General features: G+C 45.3%; 1 non-coding gene across 1 annotated transcript; it reads right to left on the reverse strand.

Annotated features, from left to right (window-relative positions):
* Positions 1-5146: 5146 nt before the first annotated feature.
* On the reverse strand, positions 5147-5252 carry LOC115899378. The gene has a single exon (XR_004059101.1). It is a non-coding gene; the product is annotated as a U6 spliceosomal RNA (small nuclear RNA).
* Positions 5253-6139: the final 887 nt, after the last annotated feature.

Raw genomic sequence — 6139 nt, forward strand, 5'->3', positions numbered from 1 at the left:
AGTTTAGTAGTTTATGGCTTAAAAATCTTTCTCCTTTTTTCTAAATGCAGTGGTACAATCTTGGCTCACTGCAACCTACAATTCCAGGGTTCAAGTGATCCTCCCACCTCAGCCTCCTGATTAGCTGGGATTGCAGGCGTGCGTCACCACACCCGGCTAATTGTTTCGTGTTTTTAGTGGAGACAAGGTTTCGCCATGTTGGTTAGGCTGGTCTTGAACTCCTGACTTCAAGTGATCTGCCCCCTTCAGCCTCCTAAATTGTTGGGATTACAGTGAGCCACCGTGCCTGGTCTCTTAAAAATGTTTTTGACACATTAGCTCAGTTTATCTGCACAGAATTTCTGAGAGATGGTGTTTTTGTTTTTCAACCAGTTAGGCAGGTACCTCTGAGAAGATGAGCAATTTCCCTAAAGGAACCCAATTCAGACTATTAGAAACCCCCAAAATTTATATAATTCAGCTGTAATGCAATGTGTATTGGCTAGCATCAGTGATGTAACACTATTATTTTATCAAGTCCAGGCATTTCCATACAGTAGTACTTAGAACTCTCCCATGGGTCCTCCTCTTGCAATCACAGCATTTGACACTTTTGACTGGATGCTTTTTCATCGTAGCAAATATTTATTGAGCAGCTGTTCTGTACCAGTCCCAGTGCTAAGCGTTCCTGTGTATCCTCCCCACTGAAGTCTCAGCAGTAACCTGCTCACTAATGGATCTCAAATCTATGTCTCCAGCCCAGGGCTCCCTCATTCCCATTTGGTTGCCTAACACCTGCTAGAAGGTGGAGAAAGAGTCATAGCAAGTACTGCAATCATCTGCCCACTATTAGAATATCTAAATACAAGGCGGGGCGCAGTGGCTCACGCCTGTAATCCCAGCACTTTGAGAGGCGGAGGCAGGCGGATCACGAGGTCAGGAGATCAAGACCATCCTGGCTAACATGGTGAAACCCTGTCTCTACTAAAAATACAAAAAATTAGCTGGGCGTAGTGGTGGGTGCCTGTAGTCCCAGTTACTCGGGAAGCTGAGGCAGGAGAATGGCGTGAACCCGGGAGGCGGAGCTTGCAGTGAGCTGAGATGGTGCCACTGCACTCCAGCTGGGCGACAGAGCAAGATTCCGTCTCAAAAAAAGAAAGAAAAAAAAAGAATATCTAAATACTTGTCTTTCTACCTTCTACTGAGCCTGCAAGCTCCAAGAGAATCAGAGGCAGCACATTTTTCATTTGGCTATCTCTACAGTCAATTTAACTTTTAACACAGTGGTTTCTCAATGTTTATTGGCCTCAAGGTACATTGTATCTAGTATGTTTAAATCAAACCAAGAAGGAAGAAATAAAATTGGTAACTTTGGCCACTAGATGTCACACCACACTTGATGGTCAACAGAAAATTCCTGGCCTATGTTATTCCAAATTTCACCTTGATTATAGTATGAAAGCAAATCTTGTGTTATTGTATTCATTAATCTCAACCATTTGGAACAAAGTGTCAATGAGACTTTTCTTGGTATTAGTGTTAACTTTTAATTACTCATTTTTATGGGAGGAGAGAATGTCTGGGGATAATGTGCAAATAATTTGTAGTTGACTTAGGAATGTATCATGTGACATTTTCCCAGTCTGTTTGCCTTTTTAATTGTCTATGGTTAATATTAATTTGCATTCTGAGTACTGTGTGAGATAAATTAGGTGTAGTGAGGTAGGGATTAATCTGAAATTAACAATTTTATTAAGCAAAATTTTGCTGATGCCATCCTTGAAATTGAGTCCTTCAGTGGATTCCCGTTGCTTTTGTTTTTAAATTAAAATAATTTTTTTTTGAGATAAAGTCTTGCTATGTTGCCCAGACTGGTCTTGAATTCCTGGGCTCTCCTGCCTCACTCTCCTGAGTGACTGGGATTACAGGTGTGTGTCACTGTGCCCAGCTTCTGTTGCTTTTAGAAGGGCTGGCCAGGTGTGCTAGCTCATTCCTGTAATCACGGCACTTTGGGAGGCTGAGGCAGGAGGATCACTTGAGGCCAGGATTTCAAGATCAGCCTGGGCAACACAAGAAGACTCCATCTCTAGAAAAAAAAAAAAAAAAAAAAAGAGGACCAATATACTGAATGTGGCCTACCTGGCCCTGCCTGCTTGGAAACCTACAGAGCTCCTCCACCTCTCTCCTAGGACATGCCTCCTCCAGCTGTGCCAACCTTACCTGCCAAATGTGTTGGACCCTTCCCTCCTATTCCATCAGATTTCAGTTCAAGAGCCACTGCCTGATGGAAGATTTCCACGACCTCCCACTGTGCTATTGTCCTATGTCTGCTGTAACAAATCACCCCAAATTAGCAGCTGAAGACAACACACATTCTCTTACAGTTCTGGAGATCAGAAGTCTCAATGAACCCCACCAGGTTAAAATCAAGGTGTCAGCCTTTGGGAGGCTCTAGGGGAAAGTCTGTGTTCTTTTCTTTTTCTTTTTTTTCTTTTTTTTGAGATGGAGTCTCGCTCTGTAGCCCCCAGGCTGAAGTGCGGTGGCGTGATCTCAGCTCACTGCAAGCTCCGCCTCCCGGGTTTACGCCATTCTCCTGCCTCAGCCTCCCCAGTAGCTGGGACTACAGGTACCCATCACCATGCCCGGCTAATTTTTTGTATTTTCGGTAGAGACGGGGTTTCACTGTGTTAGCCAGGATGGTCTTGATCTCTTGACCTTGTGATCCGCCCGCCTCCACCTGCCAAAGTGCTGGGATTACAGGCATGAGCCACCGTGCCCAGCCCTTTTCTTTTTTTTGAGACAGAGTCTCTCTCTGTTGCCTAGGCTGGAGTGCAGTGGCACGATCTTGGCTCACTGCAACCTCTGCATCCCGGGTTCAAGCGATTCTCCTGCCTAAGCCTCCTGAGTAGCCGGGATTACAGGTGCGTACCAACAAGCCCAGCTAATTTTTATATTTTTAGTATAGACTGGTTTTCACCATTTTGGTCAGGCTGGTCTCGAACTCCTGACCTCATGATCTGCCCACCTTGGCTTCCCAGAGTGCTGGGATTACAGGCGTGAGCCACCACACCCAGCTGGAAAGTCTGTTTTCTTGTCATCTTATTTCCAGAGGCTGCCTGCATTCCTTCGCTTGTGGCTTCTTTTCATCTTCAAGACCAGCAATCATTTCACTCCAACCTGACTTCTGCTTCTGTGGTCTCATTCTCTTCCCTGACTCTCCTGATTCTTCATCATTTAAGAATCCTTGTGATTACATTAGGCACAGCCAGATAATCCAGGATCATTTCCCTATTGTAAGGTCAGCAGATTAGCATTCCTCTATTTTATTTTATTTTTTGTTTATTCACTCATTTATTTATTTATTTATTGAGACAGAGTCTCGCTCTGTCGCCCAATCTGGAGTGCAGTGGTGTGATCTCGGCTCACTGCAACCTCTGCCTCCTGGGTTCATGCCATTCTGCTGCCTCAGCCTCCCAAGTAGCTGGGACTACAGGCATCCACCACCACGCCTGGCTAATTTTTGTACTTTTAGTAGAGATGGGGTGTCACCATATTGACCAGGCTGGTCTCAAACTCCTGACCTTATGATCCACCTTCCTCAGCCTCCTAAAGTGCTGGGATTACAGGCGTGAGCCACCACACCCAGTCTACTTTTTTTTAGAGATGGGGTCTCACTATGTTGCCCAGACTAGTCTTGAACTCCTGGGCTCAAGCGATCCTCCTGCCTCAGCCTTCCAAATTCTGGGACTACAAGTATGAGCTACCATGCTTGGCCAGATTAGCATTCCTAATTCCATCTAGAATCCCAGTTCCCCCTTACCACATAATGTAACATATTGACAAGTTTTGGGGATTTGGATGTGAACATCTTTGGGGGCCATCGTTCTGCCTACCATAGCTACCTAAGTTAAACACAAGATTTTAAGTTCTTGTAACTACTTGTTACAATTGATTTCAGTTTTTGCTCACCACTGTGTCTCCGCCCTCTAGCACTCTGCTCAGATAAATGCGAAATACAGGGTTGGCCAGTGAGAGATACATGGGGATTGTGACCGCATTTTCTTTCTTTTTCTTTTTTTTTTTTTTTTGGCCATTTTATTTTTAGCATATCATGTGTTTTTACATTTCTTTTTAACTTTTAGGTTTGGGGTTGCCTGTGAAGGTTTGTTACACAGGTAACATGGAGGTTGTTCTACAGGCTCTTTCATCATCCAGGGATTAAGCCCAGTACCCAACAGTCATCTTTTCTGCTCCTCTCTCTCCTCCCACTCTCCACTCGCAAGTAGACCCCCATGTCTATTGTTTCCTTCTTTGTGTTTGTTCATAAGTTCTTATCATTTAGTCTCCACTTACAAGCGAGAACATGTAGTATTTGGTTTTCTGTTTCTCTGCTAGTTTACTGAGGATAATAGCCACCATCAGCTCCATCCACATTTCCACAAAAGACATGATCTTATTCTTTTCTATGGCCACCTAGAATTCCATGGTGTACCCGTACCACATTTTCTCCTTCCTTCCTCCCTTCTTCTCTTTCTTTCTTTCTCTTTCTTTCTCTTTCTTCCTTCCTTCCTTCCTTCCTTCCTTCCTTCCTTCCTTCCTTCCTTCCTTCCTTCCTTCCTTCCTTCCTTCCTTCCTTCCTTCCTTCCTTCCTTCCTTCCTCCTTCTTTCTTTTCTCTCTCTCTCTCTCTTTCTTTCGTTGGTTCTTTCTTTCTTGTTTTGCTCTTGTTGCCCAGGCTGGAGTGCAGTGGCGTGATCACTGCAACCTCCGCCTCCTGGGTTCAAGTGATTCTTCTACCACAGCCTCTCGAGTAACTGGGATTACAGGTATGCGTCACCACGCCTAACTAATTTTGTAGTTTTTAGTAGAGACAGGGTTTCTCCATGTTGGTCAGGCTGGTCTCAAACTCTCGACCTCAGGTGATCTGCCTGCCTCAGCCTCCTAAAGTGCTGGAATTACAGACGTGAGCCACCAGACCCAGCCACCACATTTTCTTTATCCATCTGCCATTGATGGGCATTTACATTTGATTCGATGTCTTTGCTGTTGTGAACAGTGCTGCAGTGAACATTTGCATGCGTGTGTCTTTATGGTAGAATGACTTACATTGCTCTGGGTATATACCCAGTAATGGGATTGATGGGTTGATGGTAGTTCTGCTTTTAGCTCTTTGAGGAATAACACTTCATGAATTTGCATGTCATCCTTGTGTGGGGCCATACTCATCTTCTCTGTATTGTTCCAATTTTAGTATATGTGCTGCCAAAGAAAGTATGTGATAACATTTTCTTTTCCTTTTTTTGAAACAGGATCTTGCTCTATTGCCCAGGCTGGAGTGCAGTGGTATAATCAGAGCTCACTGCAGCCTTAAACTTTTGGGCTCAAGCAATCTTCTGCCCCAGGTTCCTGAGTAGCGGGACTACAGACACTCACCACCACTGCTCAGCCAATTTTTCTTTTTTTGATACGGAGTTTCGCACTTGTTGCCTAGTCTGCAGTACAATGGCTCGATCTCAGCTCACCACAACCTCCGCCTCCCAGGTTCAAGAGATTCTCCTGCCTCAGCCTCCCAAGTAGCTGGGATTACAGGCATGCACCACCACCCCAGCTAATTTTGTATTTTTAGTAGAGATGGGGTTTCTCCATGTTGGTCAGGTTGGTCTTGAACTCTCGACCTCAGATGATCTGCCCGCCTCGGCCTCCCCAAGTACTGGGATTACAGGCGTGAGTCACCACACCCAGCCACGCTCAGTTAATTTTTAAAAAGCTTTTCTTTTTAGGCTAGATGCAGTGGCTCACGCCTGTAATCCCAGCACTTTGGGAGACCTAGGCGGGCGGATCACAAGGTCAGGAGATCGAGACCATCCTGGCTAACACAGTGAAACCCTGTCTCTACTAAAAATACAAAAAATTAGCCGGGCGTGGTGGCGGGCACCTGTAGTCCCAGCTACTCAGGAGGCTGAGGCAGGAGAATGGCATGATCCCCTGGGAAGCGGAGCTTGCAGTGAGCCGAGATCATGCCACTGCACTCCAGCCTGGGTGACAGAGCGAGACTCTGTCTCAAAAAAAATGAAAAACATTTTTTTTTTCTTTTTGTAGAGATGGGGTCTCGCTATGTTGACTGGCTGGTCTCGAACTCCTGGCCCCAAGTGATCCTCTCAT

The sequence above is a fragment of the Rhinopithecus roxellana genome, chromosome 8, assembly GCF_007565055.1.
Source record: "Rhinopithecus roxellana isolate Shanxi Qingling chromosome 8, ASM756505v1, whole genome shotgun sequence".
Lineage (NCBI taxonomy): Eukaryota > Metazoa > Chordata > Mammalia > Primates > Cercopithecidae > Rhinopithecus > Rhinopithecus roxellana.